We start from the raw sequence: 23,388 nt of genomic DNA, 5'->3' as shown, positions 1-23,388 counted from the left end.
TGCTATTGCTTCTTCCTCCTCCTACACAAACAAACTGATTAATGCCGCCAGAAAATTCCTGACACCCTCTAGTTGCCTCACCATTGTTTGAGCAGTCATAGGGGCTAGAGTTAACTACTGCAACGCCCTCTTTGCCGGTACCACCAAACAAAACATCAACAAAGTGCAGATAATTCAAAACAATGCCCTATGATCTGCACTCAACATTGCCAAAAATAGAACACATTTCCTCAGCGAAAGGATTATATTTAAAACACTATCCATCACGCACAAAGGCCTCTGTGACACTGCACCTGTAAACCTTGCACAAACAATTGTGAGAACCAAAGCTACTAGACCAGCTAGGTCAGTTCACGCACACCGTCTCGCGCTGCCTAAGTTTAAACAAGTCAAATGAGGAGGCTCGATTCTCCCTACGATATCAGCTAAACACTGCAACTTCATCCCACCTGCCTTCGAGCAGAGGAATAATACTGGGCCTTCCAAAAATCACTAAAAACTGCTTTTCACGTAACTCTAACTTGTCAAGGTATGCCTCCTGCATCTATTTCCGAGCAAATGTAACACTTATGATGTATGGAATGCCTTTTTCCTAAGATGCGTGTAACTGGTCTTGATACAGTGCCTTGATGCATCTGGGCTTAAGCGCTTTACAAATGAACACATAAATAAATGAAAATAAAATAAACCAAAAATTGGCCTTCTCCTGTGGTTGGAGTGGCCAAGTGTCCTTCTTGTGCGTTTTGGAATCGCCAGTACTGATGCATGTGCTTTGGCAATTTTCACTTTCTCGAGGCATATACATTAATTACAAATGAGTTTTCACGTATATGTTAACAAATATACAAGTGATGATTATCCCAAGTCTGTGGCTATAATATCTCCTGAGATAAGCAAATATTTTCCTCACGGTTATCCACCAGCCATTTGTCACTTGTTATTCTAAAACGTGTCTGGTTATGGGCGTTCTTGACAACATTCTGTCATGTTTGCATTCAAAGACCCTTTCCAAAATTAACTTCATCAAATTTGAACACAGATTTATTTTTTTAAGATATCAGTTTTCATTATTATTTAAAAAAATCTTTACTAGAAATGTCACATGTTAACCTTTTATGTTATTTTTATTTTATTTTATTGAGCATTTGTAAAGCGCTTCATACAACAGAATTGTGTTTCAAAGCGCCACAAGGCTAAATGGGAAGGGAACAGGAGAAATAAAAACAATAGCAAACAGTAATATGCAGCTGTGGTCCTACTAGGCCTTGTGGCATTTGACCGTGCCAGTGCATTGAGGAGAAGTGGATGGAATGGAGAGGAGGAAGGGTCAAGTGCTGGGGGAGGGCTCAGGAGGGAAGTGCTAGGGGAGTTGAGGGGAGAACCTCAGGCCAAGTTCTGGTACAGGTGACTCTCAAGGCAGGGTGTGACACCACAAGAGGGGCCTGCAGGGCAGTGCAGTGTGGCTGGTGTGCTGGTATTGACTGGGAGGAAGGGCCTGGGATCCTTTAAGATTCATAAGGACCAGGCCATCAGTCACAGCAGCAGTGGGGTGATTAGCGGGGAAGGGAAAGAGGTAGAGAAGAGCAGAGTTTAGAACAGTTTCCGGAATTTATGGAGATCCGATTCACGTCTGAGAGGAGCAGGGAGGCTACTCCAATGGGAGGCACCAGCCGAGAAGAGAGACCTGTCCCCCACTCTCTGCTTGGAGAAGCGTTTGACAGACAGGGAGATCGAATTAGAGGAGCGTATGGCTCTAGCAGGGGAGTATTTAGGGAGGGAGAGTTGGAGATAGCATTGTCCCAGGCTCCAGAAGGACTTGTGGATGATGCACAGGGTCTTTACGTTGATCCTTGAAGCCACCGGGAGATAGTGGAGAGATTTTAGGACTGGAGTGATACAGTCCCTGGGCTTGAGGTCAAGGATATGTCTAGCAGCCCTGTTCTGGATTAGCTGGAGGGTGTGAAGGTAGGAGAGGGGGAGATTGAGAAAGAGGCTGTTGCAATAGTCCAGTCTGGAGAGGACCAGAGCTTTGGAGACATTGAGCTTCTGGGGGAAGATGGGAAAAGGAAGAATGCCTCCGAGTAGATGGAGCTGGAAGTGGGACTTCTTGGTAAGGTCCATGATCTCCATCATCTTGATACATCACAACTTTTGTGACCCACCTAGGTTTGTTCCAATGCAAGTGCCTTAGCTTTGGCATTTCATCTGCAGAATTCATTTTCCTGGAGGAAGTACACATAGTCATCACAGCCCCCAATGTCTTAATTGCAGTGAAAACATTTTGATTTTAGAGACCACTCAGGAAGCACAGGATGCCACCTTACGCAGAGTTGTATAGCCCTGAAAGAAGGTCAGTGTCATGGCCACTGGGCAGGAGCCCAGTACTTCACTTCATGTAGGGTCCCAATGGACCCAGTCTTGGTGCCTACGGCACCAAGCTCATTTCAAAGTGTGCATGGCACATAGAACACTAAAGACACATGCAGCAAGGCCGGGTGGGGCCCTTTATCACAGGGAAGGCACGTGCAGAACACAGGAGGAGGAGCTAGGAGGGGCCTCAAAGCGGGGCCTAAGGGGAGTGGCTGGGGCCAGGCTATATAAGCCGGCCCCACCCACATAATGGCGCTTCGCGTTAGTTTGCTGACAGCAGCGTAACGCTTACCGCCGCTCAGAGGACTCTTACCTGATTCAGCACGTGCGCCTTCAGTCTCTGGATACCTCGACCATCTTACCTGAATTCAGCCACACCATCGCCGGAAAGTCTGCGATCTGCTTTCCGCTCTGCAGTCGCTGCGCACGCCTTACCTGAAGTCGCGCCATCACCAGAAGCAACGCCATCCGCTTCTCATTCCGCAGACGCTGCATATATATATATATATGCAGAATGCTAACATGCATCCCCAGATTGCGAGGAGGGGATTGGACAATATTTACAAGCCAGGAAAGGAGGACAACCCTGCAGATTTTCTGTCAAGGCACACTTTGCCTATGATGCAAGATACCCAGATCTGTCATAACCATATGTGATCTATCATGCACACCCTCAGGCGCCTGCCATATTCACCATTGGTCAAGAAACATCATGGGACTCCACGCAGAACGTCATGAAAAAACGCATTGAAACTGGAAGGTGGCATGACCTACCCGGGGCAGTGGTAGTGATGCTAAATGGCGACCATGGTGAACTAAAGGGATTTGCTCTCAAAATGGATGAACTCTCTGTCACGTCACGAGGAAGTATTCGGAAGCAGAATAGAATTGTCATTGCTGTCCCTGCATCGCTTCAGTCAAGAGTAATTTTGCTGGTTTATGAGGGTCACCGGGGGATGGTCTTCCTGGAGGATGGTCTACACAAGTAGTGCTTATTACATCAAAAGGTATGGTTCAACAAGATGGACTCCCTGGTAGAGTGCATAGTGAACAATTGCTCTATTTGTAGCAGTGTGGCTACAGACGCAATCCCTAAGTCACTGAGGATGACAACTTTACCTCTTGATGTTTGGGATGAGGTGGCTATTGACTTGTTTTGGCGGCTATCGGATGTCACCTATGTTCTGGTATATATCTTTACAAAGGTCTACCGTTCCCCTTATTTTAACATTCCCTCTCTCTCACGGTTAGGGGATAACCAACATTTTCATCATATAAAGGAGACAGAAAATACATTCCCCACTCAACACTGATCTTTACATATCGTGTGATGCTGAAAGACCCTCTTTATACCAATAGTCTTGAAAAAATAGACCTAGTACTTATTTGTTTTTTTATAATATCAAAAATAGTTTATTTTAATAGGTTGAATCACAACCCAACTTGTTCTTTTATAAAACTAACTCTAAAACAGTATTTTCAGTAAAAAGGACCCCACAACACAACATACAGTGGATACATTTACAATACAAATTACTAGTTTCACTCACATCCATTCCTATAACATGACAATACAATACATCAACATATAAAATTTATATAATGATTTAAACATTTCCAATCACTGAGTGTTATTAACTCAGAATAAACAGTCCCGACATGTTTCAGTTCCTCGTGGCACTAAATGCATGAACCTTCTTCAGGGGAAGAACACTTTTAATTTTTTCTCCACCATGTAATCCAGGGCCCCAACAGTACTCTTCAAACCGTACTCCTATAATTATTCAATACACAAAGAAAAATAGGGTATCACTACAGATCAACATCATCACAAATACATAAGTCAGCTCCATAATGCTAACTATATTCCAGTAACATTCAAATATGTACCTATATACTGGTAAGATCAATTGAACCCAATGGTCACTACATACCTCACAAGTAGGATTACTGCAGTGTAGGTGTGCCACAGTGCACCCGAATGCCCTCCGACCTCTTTCAATAAGTCTGATACTGTTCTCTAAATGGTTCTTTGGTAACCAGGAACCTGATTTCAGCTGAGAAAGGAACAACAAACAAACAGTGGTGTGAACAACACAACCACTACTCCCTCACTTCATCACAAATTCACGTGACCGCAAAAACTATGTAGTGCTTCGATAAACCTACTCATCTAAGTGGTGACCCCACGTGTATTCCTATCATTCAATGTGGTCATGCCTTCCATAACAACCCTATAGTGCTTTAGAAACTACAACCTTCACCATAGCACTATCACTCATTTAAAACAATATATGCATATATACCTATTACGCCATGCCACTACTCCTGCGTGGATGAAGAGATTGTTTACATATTCTTCGTCGCTGTTAAATTGTCCAAAAAATTGTAACCTACAACAGAAGAAACCTGATCAATGTTCTAGCCAAAAAATATCACATGTATTTCTGTAGCACGCTATGCCCAATACAATGTAGTTTACTTAATATCAACCATTATTAGAAAATCCAAATAAATGCTCGTGTAAAACGATGGCCCATCATTTAATACCCAATTAGTAACGTCTGCAGTACAGTGTACTAAATATCAATAGTTGTAACCTTAATTGAGGACGGAAACTTCACCCAATGTAGCTCCGGCAACCAGGGATCGATTCCAGTAAGTGCGGCGGTTCGGCTGCTAAACCCATGTTTTCATAATGAGAAGCAGTTCAAGTAGACAAATGCTAAGACAAAAACGAAGGACTAACCTTCTTTGTTTCATGGAACGTTGTGCATCCTATTGCTGAGACATAAACGAAGGACTAACCTTCTTTATTTCATAAACATAGTAAACAGATTAACTCGATCATGGGTAATCGACCGATATCTCTAAACTATAATGTATTCAATATCAATAGTTGTTACCTTGCATAAGGACGGGAATTTCACCCAATGCAGCTCCGGAAACCCAAAACAAAATTCCGGTAAGCGCGGCGGTTCGGCTGCTAACCCACTGCTCTCGTAAGTACAATAAACCAGCTCACATACACCTACCAAGGTAGGCCAATTAGTGACCACAATTACAATTTACCCAGAATTCCATGCTGGAGAAAGTCTAGTCCATTCGACAGGTAAAAAACCTGGGGTTATAACATAACCAGGGGACCATTATTAGACCAAGTTCTAAATGTAATAGTTTGTAGGTAATCAAAGTTGCCCACACAAAGTGAAGTAAACCATGCAACACATTACAAAAATACATTACAATACCTAAACCATATCCGACTCATCACATTATATTTTCAAAGTCTAAAACAGTGTCATTTTTGAAAAAACCATTTCTATTCATAGTGCATCTTACTAACTCTTCATATTTCTCACTAATGACCCATCAGATATATCTATATCTCCATAGGGATGTACCACCACCCAATGTCCTATTATCTCTGAGTATGCAGCCAGTCAATTTCTTCATTAAGACCAATGATATGACTTTGGCACCTGTAAATCATTTTTTGTTCGAATAGGATGAGTTTATCATCTATTTCTGATTTATTTTTGCCATAAATTTTCTTTAAGATCACCCAACTGAAATCCTCGTGAGAATGTTTCATCTGTACAAAATGTTTAACCATAGGAGCTAGCAGTACTCGGTTTTTTATGCAACTGCGATGTTCTATCATGCGAGTACGACATTTCCTATTGGTTTTGCCTACATATTGTAATCCGCAAGGACACGTAATTAAATAGACAACATTTTCCGTGTTACAATTGGTCATTTCATTAAGAACCCACTTAATATCAGGATTTAACATAATATATTTTGTTTCCTTCGTCGTGGCACACATCACACATTTTCCACAGGGAAAATGTCCCTTAACAGGCGGAAGGCCCCATAAAGTAGTTTGCCTGGGTGCTAATGGACGTTTGATGGATATATCATTCCTAATGAGCATCTGTCTGATATTTTGGCTTTTCCTAAAAGCCACCAATGGAGGTGGAGTCGATTCAGCATTGTACACTTTCTTCCATGTCTTATTAATAATGCCTTTGATTTTATATGACAAATTCGAAAACGTATTGACAAATACAATCCGATCACCTTTATCATCTCTTTGTCTTTTCTCTAGTAAGGCCTCTCGATTATTGTTAGAAGCTCTTTTGCAAGACCTCTTTACCAGCTCAGCAGGATAGCCTTTATTACACAATTTTCTTGACAACAGAGCTGCACTTTCTTTATAATCCTGCCCCAAACCTATGTTCTGGTAGCCATGGATGAAATGTCCCGTTACCCTAACTTACAGATAGTTCCATCCACAGCTGCACATGATGTGAATCTGATCTTGGATAAAATATTCTCAGAATATGGCGTCCCAAAAGTGGTAAAGTCATATTATGGTCCTCATTTTAATAGTCAGGACTTTGCTTTATTTGCTGAGTAGCTAGGTTTCCATCACGGCAAAATTCACCCCTTTGGTCACAGGTAAATGGGAAAGGTTCATGGTAAACCTCGAATGTAAATTGCAAATACATCACATCACTGAAGGCTCATTCATGGCGATTCTATATCTATAGCTGCTGAACTTCGGAAATACTCTGGACAGTACCACCGGGACAGGCCCATCTGAACTGATGTTCAACAGAGACATTCAAACAAGGTCAAGGCACATGCCTGGGAAAGGGCAGGGTACAAATCAGTTACTGGACATAAAGGAAAGGAATTCCAGCAACAACAAAAGTGAAGATATATGGCGTTATTTTTGGATTTACAATGAGCAGTAATTCTGTGGTGTTTCCACCAATTTGTGGTAAAAGTAGCAGCAATTTCGTTACCACCAAACAAATGTCAGAAACAGAACTACCACCACTTTTTCATTTATTTAATTTACTTATTTTATTTATTGTACATTTGTTAGGCGCTTATACAACAAGTAATTTGTGTTTCAAAGTGCCCACAGGGCAACAGGGAGGGAACATGGGACAGAAAACAATACACTGGAGGATAAATACAAACCTACTTGGCCTTGTGAGCATTCAGAGCGTGCAAGTGCAGAGAGAGGAGAGGGGAGGAGGAGAGGGGGGTAAGTGCTGGAGTTCCCGTACTCGTGAGTGAGCAGCAGGTTTAAGTGCCCAGTGTAGGAAGTGCTAGGGAAACAAAAAATAAATAAATGGGTAAGTGCAGGCATTCAGTGGCAAAGGTCAGTAAGTGACATGGCAAGTGCTGACTGTAAGCAGAGGCTGAAGGTAATTGGATATGGGAGGCCAGGGCCCCGAAAGGACACATAAGGGCCCTGGTCACCAATCACAGCGACTGTGAGATTAGCAGCGGAGGGACAAGGTGAAAAGGAAAGCCTTGGGGAGCTTCCGGAATTTGAGGAGGTCCGGCTCAAGATGAAGATGAATGGGGAGGCTGTTCCATAAGAGGGTGCCAGTTGAGGAAAGAGATCAAACTCTGGCCGTCTGGTTTGCGAAACACGTGACACACAGAGAGTTGGTACCAGAGGAAGGTAGAGGTCTAGAGGGAGAGGATTTAGTAAGAGCAAGTTGCAGATAGCGTGCTCCCCGGCCCCAGACAGCCTTATGGATGAAGCAGAGGGATTTCAACTTGCTCCTTGCTGCAATCGAGAGCCACTGAAGAGGTTTTAGGGCAGGAGAGTTGCAGTCCCTGGGCTTGAGGCCAAGGATAAGTCTTGCTGCCCTATTCTGGATTAGCTGGAGGGGTCGTAGAGAGGAAGAGGGTAGATTCAAGAGAAGGCTATTGCAGTAGTCTAGCCTAGCGAGAACAAGAGCTCTGGTAACATTGAGCTTCTGGGGAAAGTGAGAAAAGCGATAATTCCTTAAAAGTTGGATTTCTTGGCAATTTCCTGAATGTGAGGGAGGAAGGAAAGAGAGGAGTCGAAGATGACTCCAAGGTTTCTGGCTTTAGATGAAGGAGAAGGGGGAGAGCCCATAGAGGATGGCCAGAGTGAGAGGACGAAAGAGGGAGCCGGGGTCCCAAACGTAAGGATCTCAGTCTGGCTGGCATGAGTCAGAAATCGTTGGAAGTGCACCAGGACTGGATGGCAGATAGGCAGTCAGGGATGATGGAAGATGCAAGAGGGTCAGCAGGAAGTTTGAAAAAGAGTTGTGTGTCATCTGCGTAAAACTGGCAGTTGGGGAAGAAGGAGGAAATGAGGAGTGCCAGCTAAGCAAGGTAAATGTTAAAGAGCCGGTGGGAGAGGTTGGAGCTTTGGGGGACACCACAGGTGGAGATAGAGGTAGGTGAGAAGAAGGTACCCAGAATAATCTGGGACAAGCGGTCAGCCAGTGCAGTGCCTGCTACGAGATACCCATGGTATCCTGGAGCCTTTTATGAGGATGGAGTGGTTGACCGTGTCTAAGGTAGAGGAGAGATCGAGTAGAATGAGGACAGCTGGAGAGTTAGAGTCCAGGGATGCAGGCAGTTATTCACGGGTGTTCAGAAGAGCAGTTTCCATGCCTCTAGATGCTCGTAGTCTGAATTGATGGTCATGGAGACTGCCAACAAGTTCAGTCTGTGAGGTAAATTGGGGAAAGCAAGCTTCTACGGGAGTTTCCCAAGAAAGGGGGTGATAGAAACAGGGGGGTAGTTGGCTGGGCAGTTAGGGTCTGCTGAAGGTTTTTCTAGAAGGGGGGCCGCAAGGGAGTGCTTGAGGGAGGAAGGGAAAGAACCAGTAGCAACACAGTGGTTGCAGAAATCAGCGAGTGCAGGGGCAAGTGTGCTAATGTTGTCCTTGATGGTTCTGGAGGAGCAAGGGGAAACCTGTTTGGATGAGACCTTCATAGGGCAGACAACTCTGGTGACCTCATCATGTGGGACAGGAGAGAAGAAGGGGAGAGAGAGAAAGAAGGAGGTTGGGAGGCCAAAGGAGGAAATGGAGTTGTGGAGGGGTTGGGGAGAGGGTAGCAAGAGTGCTAAGGATGTCCAGATTTTTAGTGGGGAAGTGTGTGGCCAGTGCGTTGCAGATGGCCTGGGATGGAAGAGGGGAGGAGGAGACTGCGGAAGGGTTGGCTAGTTCCCAGCAGATTTTAAAGAGTTTGGCCGTGTTGTTGGATGCACCAGATGCCTGTGCCTGGATGTAGGCCCTTTTTTTGGGCACAAATGGAGAGTCTGTATTTCCTTTGGATCAAGCTGCAGGCCAGTTTGTCAGAGGGTGAGCCTGAGGTAAGCTACTTCCGTTCCGCAGCTCTGCACTTGCGTTTCAGGGCTGCATGTCCATAGTTGTACCAAGTATTACGCTTGGAGGCAGGTTTCAGGTGGATCCTCATGACTGGTGCAAGAATGTCCAGAGTATTGATAATGGCCAGATGGAGGTTACTGAGAGCAGAGCCAGAGGTAGAGTCTGGGGTGGGAGGAGAGGGGTGGGGGGATGAAGGTGGATGTGAAGGCAACAGCTGACACTCGTTGCATTGGACAAATGTTTGTTAATGAGGTTGGCAGGGCTGGAGGAGGTGTGGTCAGAGGGCCGAGGGGACCCAGGTAGGAGGAGAGGAGAGAGTAGTCTGACCAGGAGAGAGTTGTGATAAGTGGGGGGAGGGGAGTGAGAGATCAGAGTGGATGAGGGTGTCAAGGGTGTGTCCTGCCATATGGGTGGGGCCAGAAGGGGCCATTCTACTGCCGAACTTGTAATGAAGCCCACTAGTGCCTGCTCCTCCCAGGCTGATGGAAATGTGCGACACTTACTGGGATCCACTTAGATGAAAGCCAGTCGAGATTCTGTAAATTGCATGGCTTCAGGAAGGAGGGGCATGATGCATGGACATCTATGGCACATCACCAATTGTAGGAATGTGATTGGGTACAAATACGAATGCCACAAAAAGTCAGGTACACTCTACCCCAATGCAATGCTCCCCCACAGGCTAAAATAATCAGAGAAAATTACATTAAAATGACTGTCGGTACAACATGGAACCCGTGGCAACATGTAGGAAACACCAGACCCACACAGCAAATGTCCCAAACTGAAATCTTAACTTACATTTAGCTGAATGAAGGATTTGTTGCCACTTTTCGTACAGTCTGGGAGGCCATGAAGGTGGTAGTCAGAGAATTCTGTTTTTCAACATCAGTACAGGTCAGGAAATCACTAACTGAGGACATTAACGGGCTGGAGATCAGACTGCTGCATTTTTAGTCACAAGGAACTCAGAGGCGGGTGCCGCCAAGGATTTGGTGAAGCAGGTGAGAAGTTAGGTAAAGACTTGGTGCATTCGATTATGCAGCCCGCATAGCACGGCAGCACAATGAAGGTGATAAGGCGGGTTGACTGCAGGCGTGGCTGATCTGCAGAGAACAATAATCTGCGGCCATACTTGAGATTGAGGACGAGACATTTGTTATGGTGCAGGAGCTGGATAAGATGAATGGGGTATTTCAGCGATGCTGTAGTGAGACCGGATGAGGAGCAGGTGGAGGAATTCTCGGATAACATGGGGATTCCATCATTAGCGCAGGAGGATAGGGTGCTGCTCGAGACCCGATAACAGAGGCAGATGTTTTCTGGGTGATTGAGAATTTAAGCTGCACTAAACCTCCAGGTGGGAGCGGCCTACCAAAAGAATTTCAGAGAAAATTTAAAAGGATCTTGGCCTCTAAGCAGCTTGCTGAATAAAATGAGGCAGTGGAAGTAGGGGGGCTGTCTCGAACCATGAGGGAGGTAACTCTGGTATTACTGTTGAAGCCTGATGAAGACTGGTTGAACGCATCTCATACCACCCTTTGTCATGTCTAAATGTAGATACGAAAATGCTTTGTAAAATATTAGCAAATCTGTAAGGGCTTGTGGTATCTACAAAGGTCTACGAGGACCAGGCCGGTTTCATCCCATACAGAGACACCACACTTAAACTGCCGAAATTGTTTCTTCTCTTGGAGGAAACAAAATTATCAGGCAGCAGTGGGGAACTGGGGACCCTAGATGCTGGCAAGTCCTTTGATACGGGTTGACTGGCAAAATATGAAGCTGCTGTTAAGAAGGTATGGACTGGGATCGGGAAACCATTTTTTAAGATGGGTGGGTCTCCTGGAGGGCGAGTTGCTACAGTCAAATCTAGCAGTAACATGTGTGAAGAATGGCTGATGGAATAAGACATCAGACAGTGGTGTCCATTGTCGCCATGGATCTTTGCTTTGGTCTTGGAAACTAGCAGGGTTTTTTTCGTAAGGGAATTGTTAGAGATGTATTGTGGGTAGCCCTTGATAATCTCTGCATTGTGTTATTTGCAGAAGACATTTTATTGCTTGTAAAGGCTCTGAAAAGTATGCTTGTTAGAAACGGTGAGTAGTAGGTAGAGGAATTTGGGTGTATAGCTGGTTAGTAAATTAATTGGGACAAGGGACTGTAGGATCCACTCATGGCACTTAATACTACTGTGCTGGAGCGGTTAAAAATACTCTCATGAAGCCTTCAGATGAGTAGGGATTTGGGTGCACTGAAATACGGAAGTAGTGTATCAACAAAAGGTGACCAGAGTATATCAAACTGTAAAAGGCTTGACAAGCTTTTGGGGCACGTTCCCACTGTCACTAATCGGGTAGTAGTCACTAGTAGTGGCAAAGATGCAGGTTTTACTGCACCTATTGCACGTGTTCCATGCAATGCCAATAGAAATCCATGTGAGTTTTTTTTCCGAAGGTTAGATGAACTGTTGATACAGTTACTCTGGAGCAAAGCGGCTTTGGCCTCCCTGACAGTGCCCTATGAGCCGTGTGGCATTGCCATACCAGACTTTAGGTTGTATGATCGGGCCGCCATGATTCAATACATAGTTCCTTGGTTCACCAGCAGTTGGATAGATCGGCCACTAGGTTGATTAACAACATGATATAACCTACGGCTCTCATGTAGTTTACATCATCCTGTGTTGAATTGGAATTGAAGATCCCATGACCAGGGTCCGTTCTGTTGACAGTCTGGAGCAAAGTGATGGAAATGAGGGGTCATAGGAGAATGCATTACCCAACAGGTCTAGTAATGTGTAAAGAGGCTCATCGATCACCCGATGGGCGGATACTGCAGAGGTGGTGGAGGGAACTGAGCATAGATGTAATGGCTCAGCTGTATAAGGAGGGGCACTTCTTGGCGTTCCAAGATTTCTGTGCAATACAGGGAATAGAAAACATCTTTGGGGGTACGCCCAGCATGCTGCTGAAGTCCGTAAGGCTTGGATTGGTTTCATTAAAAATCAGCAAAAGCACATCACGAACAGTACGTCTGCGGGACGGGGTGGAGTTCTCAGGCGTATTTCAGCATGGTGAAAATGTCCCGCTGAACTGTTAGACAACATGCATATGTGATGTGAGGGGATTGTCCAGTTACCTTCCATTTTTGGGCCAAAGTAGTAGAGAACTGTGGGAAATGGTGGCTTAGGCTACTGATTGTATCTAGGAAGTTGGGGTTGCTACCAACTATGAAGAAACCCCTACAGCAACGGAAACCACTGGCTCCTGGATTAGTGCTAGCAAAAGGAGCAATCACTATGAGCTGGACAAAATGGAGGATCCTTACCGGCCCGGCCGAGCATGCTGTCCATGAGTGAGATAGATGAAAGAGAGAAGATCAAAGTGGATATACGGTATAGCATCAGGTGGTGCAGGACATAAACGCTGCAGATGATCTGCAACCACCTTTTATTTATTTATTTATTTATTTATTTGTACATTTGTAAAGCGTGCAAGGCCCAAAGGCAACTAGGCGCTGAAACTTAAGAAGATGTTTACAGGTTTTTAAAACTTCAAGAAATGACTGCAACTGGAACTAATAGTTAGGCATAGAGCTTACATGGTGTCTATGTTATATATTGTCAGCTTGGGGGTGTACTCAAAGTTGGGCAATTCAGTTGCATTGTACATTAACAAAGTGCTGTTCTATCGCTTGTTCCACTGTTGCATCATGCTCTGAACTGCACGCTCCTTAAATGCAATGTAGCTAACGTGTGTTTATGCGTATACTCACTGGGCCTGATTTACAGCGCGTTTTTCAATTGGATTGCGCAATTGTAAAACTCTTTTGTAAATCAGGCCCACTGTGTCTACGCCACTCGTGAAAAGGTTATTTTATTGTTAATGTTTTCAAATTAAAATATATATTTGCATGTAATAAAAGCAGTTGTGCAATGGCAAACTCATATATACATACACAAATCGAGAGCAGAATTGGTTCTTCACCCGGAAAGAAGATATCTGTGGGCCAACGTAGAGGCTCCTCCCATTTCCACAATCCAGTCATTCACATATGTTCACACACTGCATACACCCATTGAAAAGAAACAGTGAGATTACAGGAGACAGTGAGCACAAAATACCTTACCTCGGTTTTAAGATGCAGTGAAATGCAAGGGCATTTCTATAGAGCACATCTGCCAGGTAGCACTGCTGACCTGCTTGTTGGGCTGTAGTCCAGAGACTTGGTGCCTGGATGCAAGGTTGTATGGCTGAACTGTGTCCTATGCAGATCATGGTGCGTGCCGCGTGTAAATGCCAGAGATATGCCCCTGTCATGGTGCTCTTTTAACTGCAGTAGGTGTGAAAGATATCAAGCATTGATAGAGACGCATGAATGCAAGCGTTCATGGTAGCCTTAAGCAGGATGAAAAATTGCATGTGCAGTTTTGTTACAATCAGATCATGGACAAGGGTCAAAGCGCTTCCTATGAATTGTTAAAATGCAAAGATGTCTCAATCTAGGAAGTACTCAGTACCGCTTGTATCCGGGCTGTGATGCAGGCTGCCTTGCAGGCTCCGGAGAACGTCTTCCCTTCTAGTCTTCTCAAATGTGAGAGTGCAGCAGGGCGGAGCCTTGCAGCTAGCGAGGATTGAAAGAACTTGGGTGGACGTGGAGATTCTTCTCAGGCAAACTCCCTTGAACCCTTCCAGGCTGATTCCATCCCAAAAGGGAGCCCTGTGGTTGAGATTTCCAAGGACCACCAGTCGACATCCTCTATCACAGACCCAGGGAGGTTGGTCTTGAACCCTTCCAGGGTGGCTCCATCCCAAAAGGGAGCGCTGTGGTTGAGATTTCCAAGGACCACCAGTCGACATCCTCTATCACAGACCCAGGGAGGTTGGTCTTGAACCCTTCCAGGCTGACTCCATCCCAAAAGGGAGCGCTGTGGTTGAGATTTCCAAGGACCACCAGTCGACATCCTCTATCACAGACCCAGGGAGGTTGGTCTTGAAACCTTCCAGGCTGACTCCATCCCAAAAGGGAGCGCTGTGGTTGAGATTTCCAAGGACCACCAGTCGACATCCTCTATCACAGACCCAGGGAGGTTGGTCTTGAACCCTTCCAGGCTGACTCCATCCCAAAAGGGAGCTCTGTGGTTAAGATTTCCAAGGACCACCAGTCGACATCCTCTATCACAGACCCAGGGAGGTTGGTCTTGAACCCTTCTAGGCTGACTCCATCCCAAAAGGGAGCGCTGTGGTTGAGATTTCCAAGGACCACCAGTCGACATCCTCTATCACAGACCCAGGGAGGTTGATCTTGAACCCTTCCAGTCTGACTCCATCCCAAAAGGGAGCGCTGTGGTTGAGATTTCCAAGGACCACCAGTCGACATCCTCTATCACAGACCCAGGGAGGTTGATCTTGAACCCGTCCAGTCTGACTCCATCCCAAAAGGGAGCGCTGTGGTTGAGATTTCCAAGGACCACCAGTCGACATCCTCGATCACAGACCCAGGGAGGTTGATCTTGAACCCTTCCAGTCTGACTCCATCCCAAAAGGGAGCTCTGTGGTTGAGAATTCCAAGGACCACCAGTCGACATCCTCTATCACAGACCCAGGGAGGTTGGTCTTGAACCCTTCCAGTCTGACTCCATCCCAAAAGGGAGCGCTGTGGTTGAGATTTCCAAGGACCACCAGTCGACATCCTCTATCACAGACCCAGGGAGGTTGGTCTTGAACCCTTCCAGGCTGACTCCATCCCAAAAGGGAGCGCTGTGGTTGAGATTTCCAAGGACCACCAGTCGACATCTATCACAGACCCTTGGAGGTTGGTCTTGAACCCTTGCAGTCAAACTCCATCTCCATCCCAAAAGGGAGCGCTGTGGTTGAGATGTCCAATGACTGCTGGCAGGCATCAACAATCACAGAAGAAGGGTGGCAGGGAGTGCAGGGATGAAGACTCAGTTAGATCACTATGGTGACCCAGTAGGACCATAGAAAACACTTAATTGTGTTTCACACCTACCACCATGTGAGGAAGAAGACATTCACAAGAATTGGATGATGGAAATGACGAAATGAGCTTCATTTTTTACTTGTCTTTGAGGTAGTACAGGCCACTGTAGAGTAGTGCAAGGTGAGTGAGTTCACTGAAGTGAGCGTTTTTCTCAATGGCGCTGGAGAACGGAGCTCCCAATGTGCAGAGAGGCCTTGTTTACTCCCATTAGGATAACAGTGGTAATCCCTCTTAGAGCTGGGAGTGGGAGGTGGAGGGATCCGTTCTGATCACGATTTTTGTTTGCGTGGGAGGAGATGTTTATTCCTGAGTTCACGAGCTGGAAGAGTCGTTTTGCCCCTTCTATCGGAGGAAGTGTTTGCAGCGTAAACACCAAGTCCATCTTGTTAAGTTTTTCGGCAAAGGAACTATTTGTATTTCTTAATAGCTGACAGGATTGTAAAAACAGGGTCGGTGGGGGATGGGGCAGCTGTGCAGCCTTATGCTTGCACATAATGGGACGGCTCTGTACTTTAGTCTGTGCAGATTGACATAGGCGACAATGCCACTAATGAGTACCGCCCAGAAGCTAAACCGTTCACTGCTACACCTCCCTTACACGAAGTGCGGCCTCCTAACTGCATTCCAAAGCTGTCGCTCTCCAGTAGTAAACACAAGGGGCTTCATTACAGACACTTTGGACTGCATATTTGCGACCGGGGTCCATTCCAATTTGTAGTTGCTTAGCCTGTCCTTTTTTTAAATTTGCATTCTGGAACTTGTACTCACGAATTTTATAATGGGAAAAGCAGAACTACAAGTCCCAGAATGCAAAGGAAAAAGGGCTGGATAAGCACTTACCTTACAGATTGGAACGGATCCTGTTGGCAAGTATGGCAATGTTGCAGGGTATTTGAAGGAGTGATATGTAAAGTCCATCTGGTCCTTCACACACGGTAGAGCACTTATCTTTACCAGCTTTTGCGTTGTTGACAAATAATGCATCTCACAATACTGCCGTGCTACCAACCCTACAGATAAGGGGTGTATGGACCACTTCTACTCCCTAAAAATTGGCAAATACTACCAAAAAAGAAAAAAAGTGAGTACAACTACTACCATCAAAAAATAGGAAACTGACATGCAGAAGTGTGTCCCCTGCTTTAATACACACTCCTCCATGGATCTGTTTGGACCAGTAGTGCCACAGGAAGAAACTACTATTGTTACTGCCTGATACGAAGAGGTAACCATTTATCTTTTAATATGTTTGCATAACTAAGTGCAAAGAAATATTTATTGCAAAAACTTTTTTTTACAGTTAAAACATATTAGTACTCACTCATAAAATACTCCCATTGGGAATGGGACTAACTTTTTTACTCCCTAAAATATCTTTTTACTCCCAACTTTAAAAAATAGGGAGTAAAATACTCCCACCAGAAAATCTTACCTGGAGCACTGCGTGCTACACTGGGAAAGAATGGAGCGTGAAGCCCGGCCGCGGAGTAATGGGCGATGCATCTCTATCTATCCTGTGCTGTTTGCTGCTGGCTCTGCAGTGAGACTGCTGGAGTGTGACCTATTTGTGTTAATACCACAACACACATCACGCTGTCGGGTTCATTTGATTTAAACTGTATTGGTGCCTTTACCTTTAAGGATGCTGCAGGAGTAAGCCACGCCCCCCTGAAAGCAGGAAGTCAAAGCCAGTGCACCTAGCCCTTGCGGCGTGAAGCCCGGCCGCGGAACAAAGGGCGGTGCATCTCTGTCTATCCTGTGCTGTTTGCTGCTGTTTGGTTCTGGAGGCGCAAGAGAACAACTATACCCAGTCCCCATTCCCGAACGCTCCAGCACAAGGAAGCAAACTCTTAACACGTATGGTAAGCACACCAGAATGAAACAATATTACTTAAGTCCTGGAAGGAGAACAGGGCCGATATACTGTGTGGTGACGTTTATTGTCGTATTGCAGGTGTGTGAGGGGGCGCGGAGTAAGAAGCCTGGTTTAAAGCTACAAGCGCTTGAAACTACCACCATCTAAGAGCTGTAAAGAGGAAATGATAAAAAAAAAGGGTAGAGGGGCAGAGAATCCTCACCTCCTCTAATCAGGAGTTCCTCAAACAACCCATTGCATAATCCAGAAACGCAAGAGGATATAACTCAGTTAGACGCGTCCATAGAAAAACCTGAGCCAAGCACAGATACACTGATGGCTTTAAATTTTGTTTCGGTTTTTGAACTATTAAAAACAGAGGTTCAATCACAGACGGGCACACTCCTGAAGTGACAAATGAAGTAATGTCCTCGGAATCAACCTTGGTGGGGCTGGTCTCAACCATTAATACCAACATGACCCGGCCACTAAGAGATCTAAGATTAGAAGTAGTCAAGCAGGGTCTTCACATTTCCTCAATACAGTCTATGCTAAGCAGTCAGCAAAAAATAGAAGAGGAAAATAACAAACTCCCGAGTGAAATGGCACAGCTTTTGAAAGAAAATATTACTTTGCAAGTATTAGAAGAAAAGGAGGATGCCATTCAAGATCAGCCCTTCGATGATACACCCCTCTCTGAATCAGTGCTGGAGGAATTGCGGCAGTTGGCAAATGCAGCAGATGGGGAACTGGAAAATACTGTGACAATAACGCAAATAAAATCTGCAGTGGAAATAGAAAAGCAGACTGAGTTCGAGCCCGATTGGCAACCGGCTTACTGCCAAAGATAAAGAAGCAGAAGGAAAATGAGAAAGCATCAAACAGGAAGGAAAATGTCAAAAACGGTACAACCCATCTCTAAGAAGAATAAGAAAAAGTGAAGAGTCAAGATACCTCCAATGCCACTGTATCAGACAAATCTGCTCACCAACAGAAAATGGTAACTCCCAATCACGGAAAAGATGCACAAACGATGGTAGGTGGGCTTCCGAATGAGCCCGTTTACTTAGAAAAAAACGAAGAACTGGAAAAAACAAGAACCAAGGGAAAAATCAAAAATGGTAGAAAAGAGCCTAAAAACACTCTGCATCCCAACACAGATGAGATTATTAAAATCACGAACATAAGTATTGGCTCACAAACAGACTTGAGTCAAAAACAATGCAGCGTCTCAGAGGATGATCCGGGTGAGAATAATATAAGAGGATTACGAACTGAAAAAAAGGCACCAGAGCGCCAATCCTTTACCTGCAATCTGCCAAAAAGATAATCCACCGAAAAAGGTCAAATTGGCACCTATCCTTTTATAGAAAAATTCCCCTCTGACTCAGAAGATCGCAGCCTCAAATTATCCATTATCTGTACATATTCAAAATAATCTAAAGCTGGCTCTGATTTTTCTATCAACCAAAAAAAAGAATGCGGTAGAATGTTCGGCAGCACAAACATCTTTACCAGTTGATACAGCTCAGGAACTGTGCCAGATAAAATCCTTAAAAACTGATTGTATGTACAATGGTAATGGGAAATCCGCGGAACTCATTCAACACAACCAAGAAAAACATGGGTCTGTGTCTCAGGTAGCAGCTCAAGCAACTTAGTTACCATCAACAGAAACCTTTAAGGACTATGCCATCCCAAGGGCATGGCTAAGACTCTGTAATAAAGTCAAGCAACACAAGTCATTAAGCTGCTCTGTGATTTTGGGAATAATTAAGAAAGTTAAAAATCTGTACCTGTTTTCGTCAGAGGATATTGAAAGCGCAACATTCCCTTTGGCACAATATCCTTTCTTAGTGGAAGTGGTCTCTAGGTCATCCAGTGCAAGAAATGCTATCCTGAGCAAAGCGGGAGAATTGGAGACCTATGGTTTGGAAATTTCAATTAGTGAGTCCAGGGGCGATTCTGAAGATTGTGGTGGGATTGTAGAGTTTACCACAAAAAGCCCAATAAAGGGAAGTGCTCCCTAGGTTCTTGGAAAAGAAGAGCATAAAAAGTCAAAGACCGAGCAGAGTTTACAGGGAAATGCATTATCCCTTCTGCTAGAGATTCTTTCCCAGGTCCTGCAGAAGCTGGGCGTAGGTACCCAGCAGCTTTAGAAGGGAGTGACTAAATATTGTGAGTTGCAACACGCGGGGCTCCAGTACAATCAAGGCAAGAGGCATGCGGGACGATCTATTTGATTTAGGAGACATAGGGCCTCATTACACGGATGGCGGTAAGGGTTTACCGGTGCCGGTATTTTACCGGCATGAACCATGGCGCTAATGGCACCATGGTTCTCCGCCATCCGTGTAATGAGGTCCATAGTTTTATTGCAGTGAACATGGTTGGTGAATCCCCTGAATTTAGAGGGTTTTGCTGTACTTTGTCTACCAGCATTACAAAAAGCAAAAGGGAGAACTTCGGGGGCTCCTGATAGCCCTAAAAAATCAAACCTTCCAAAATATAGTTCCTATCTTTGAAGACTCCTTGGGTATCCAGACCTGTAGAGCCCACTTGATCCAGGATAGCATAGCCTCATTATGGGTGATAACCAACATCTACTGGAACCCAGCCTGCTCAAAACAGCATTTTCTTTTTTTTAGAACTTCTGGTCTCACTGTTAGAAATAATACAATTGGGCCCAGCTAGCAGCAACATAATCTTGGCTGGTGACCTAAACGCAGACTGCTTGCAGTTAAAAAAGGGCCCAAAAATGGCTCCACTTTAAGTAAGTCAAAAAATGGGAGGCTGTGGGTGGACTACATGGAACATTGGGATCTTAAGATGGCGAATGGTAGCTCGGAGGGTGATTTGGGGGCCTCCAAAACATGGCATAGAGGGGATTCTTCCTCAATTTTGGATTATATTTTTGTTTCCCAATATTTGTACACATTGCCTTCCACCATGTTAGTGAAGCACGATGGAGCGAGTGATCACAGTAGGATGGAAGTATTTTTTCCTGACATAACCAGCTCTTCCCAAAGTGCAAATAAACAGCTGCTGAGTGGGGACAAAAGGGAAAATCAGGCTGATAGAATATAGGCATGAAGGTGAAAACCTAAATACACAGCTGAAAGAGATCCCAAGAAGTATTTGGGAAGCAAACTGCCAACCACAAACATTTAAGAAATTCCTTTGGGCCACATCGGCTCCCAATGAGCCAGCAAGGTTGGCTAAGCAAAAACACGCCCATGTATTTGATGAAGAAACACAGAGAAGGAAAAGAGAACACAGAAGAGCCCTGGGGAGAATCAAGCTGGCAGGGTACTTACCAGAAGTCTATAAAGCAGAAACTAGCAGAGAAAAGGCCAATTATAGATCATGATCACAGAGAACAGGTGCTCAAACTGCTCAGAGAAAGGAATACAAAAAACTTCTGGGCACTCATTAATCAATTTGAGGGTGAAACCGGCAGCTCCTTGTGTAATTTTGTCTCTGAGAAAGGGTGGGTAGAGCATTTAACAGAAGTTTTTAGAAACACTGGGGGTTCCCAGTTTGTAGTAAAGCCACACACGCTTTGGCAATTGAAATTTAGTGAGAGGGATATATAGGAGGTAATTATCAACTCTTTGTCCTCAAGAGCAGCATGCCCTAATGGCCTGACATATCAAATACTCAAAAAAGAGCCGGAAATGTGGTCACAATTTCTATTCAGCCTATTTAATGAGATCTTCAAGAGACGTCTATTCCCAGTATCTTGGAAAACTGCATTGGTTATACCATTCTTCAAGACCGGAGATCGTCGAGCAGCAGCTAATTATCGACCTATAGCCCTGCTTGACATAGAAAGTAAGATCTTCATGAAGCTCTTGTTGAATGCGATGACACAGTGCGTAGAAGATCGCGGCATCTTGCCCCGTTTCCAAACAGGTTTTCGGAAAGGCATGTCAACAGCATTAAATGGCCTTATACTAAACATAGTAAGTGAACAGGCAGAAGAAGATAGATCACTGACCCTATTTGGAGCGCGGGTTGATTTATCAAAATCCTTCGACCAAGTGGACAGGGCCCTACTTTGGAATAAACTGAGACAGTGGGGCTTGCCAGAAACACTTCTAGCAATGCTGCTAGAATTACACAGAGAGACTAACCTAAGAGTTTGTCTGGATGAGTTGGGGCACCTGTCAGAAACCATCGAGGTAAAAAGGGGGGTTAGGCAAGGGTGCTTAGGAACCCCACTTTTTTTAACCTCTTCCTGGCGGACATGGGCTCCTCCCTGGGACCATCTGTATCGGCCAGCCCTGTGTTGAATGGGAGAAAGATCTTTTGGCTGGCCTATGTAGATGACATAGTGTTGCTAGACAGGACGCCAATTGGGCTACAGCATTTGCTGACTAAACTGAGTATCTATGCAGAAGCTAATAAGCTCTCTATAAACCCTGCTAAATAAAATATCATGGTTTTCAAACATCCACAAAAAAAAGTCAAATACTCAAACTGGGAAGTAAATGGACAAAAGATTCAAAAGGTGGAGGTGGTTAAATATCTGGGATACACCATTCATGCCTCCCCAGCCCTTTACAACGTTGAAGCCGAAGTTACAGCAAAAATAGTGCAAGGAGCAGCACAAATGTTGAAATTAAACAAGAAGCTTTGCAAATTTTCTATCTCCCCGTTGGTTCGATACAATTTGGCAAAAATAGTACCAGTCATTCTATATGGATTGGAGGCTAGACCGCGACATTGGACTATTAACTAGGATGTATATGAAGGTTGGCTATGGAAGAGAGTACTAAGTCTCCCTGCATGCATGCGTAGTTGGAGTCTTAGATACGAGCTTGGCTTAAAATCTCTGGGATGCATGGCGAACTGGACACTAATCTCCCTATATCGGGAGATTATTGTTGGAAAAGAGGTCACTCTCTATAGCGACATCAGATGTCACATGTTAAAGTCCAAATGTGCAATTTTGTCGCGGTTGGAGAGTAAGGCTAGAGAGTCCGTCACCAGCGTTGACCGTGATATAGACACTCCATTAAAATTTAAGAAAATACTAGAGTCTATGGATTGGATAAAAACAATTGAAAAAGTTAGAATGAGCTCTCCTGCAAACCCCTTTTGAACGGGGGGAGAAAAAACTAGGTTGCCTTTCAAATTATCTTATGAAATTCCCGGACAGCTTATTATGTAACAATTGGTTAAGAATAAGATTAAACCTGGTACACTGTGGAGAAGTACTGGAAAGGCGTAAGCAGGGAGACAGAGCGAAACAGCTATGCAAAATATGGATCAATCCAACAAAACAAACGCTCAGACACCTTATCATGGACTGCGAAGGGACATGGAACCTACGCCTAGCATGCTTTAGGTGCTTTGTTCAGCACAAAGGAAGTATTAACTCAGAATTCTTTTGGGATAGGATAGTCTCGGGCTGCAATGCCACATTAACATCCGCGGTGGTACGTGTGTTAAAAATCTGTGAAAGTATCACTTAGCAACCAACAGAGTTTCAAAATTAGCAAGGGAGGAGAATCAAAAAGATAGATCATGGCAAGTGCAGCAATTTTAATTTTAAATGAAATTAATTTGTTATTATGTATCTTTTGTATGATTGAAATGTATTGGTGAAAAATTCCCATGTATCTGCTGTACCTGTTTTTATAATGTATCAACAATAAATACAGTCATAAACACATTAAAAAAAGAAAGAATGGAGCATATCGTTTTTTTTAGTTTTTCTTTAGCAACAGCAATCATCCCTCCTTTTTCCACCCGTGCAACACTGCGATGCATATAGTCAAAATAAGGTAGTAGCGCAACCAAGCAGCCGTCTGGAGCACGCCACAGTTGATCGGAATGTAAGAGGCACCCTGCAACATTCCACGATTGATTTTCTATTTCAAGTACATTGGGTCTCATTCCAAGCACGGTGGTGCAGCTAATAACTCTGTTAATGCAGCAGTTATTATGTTAACGCCGCTTTACCGCACCG

This window comes from Ambystoma mexicanum, chromosome 4q (genome assembly GCF_040938575.1).
Source record: "Ambystoma mexicanum isolate Mex_15411 chromosome 4q, UKY_AmexF1_1, whole genome shotgun sequence".
In the NCBI taxonomy this organism is placed as follows: domain Eukaryota; kingdom Metazoa; phylum Chordata; class Amphibia; order Caudata; family Ambystomatidae; genus Ambystoma; species Ambystoma mexicanum.
The sequence above is the reverse complement of the archived record's forward strand: the minus strand, read 5'-3'. Positions refer to the sequence as shown.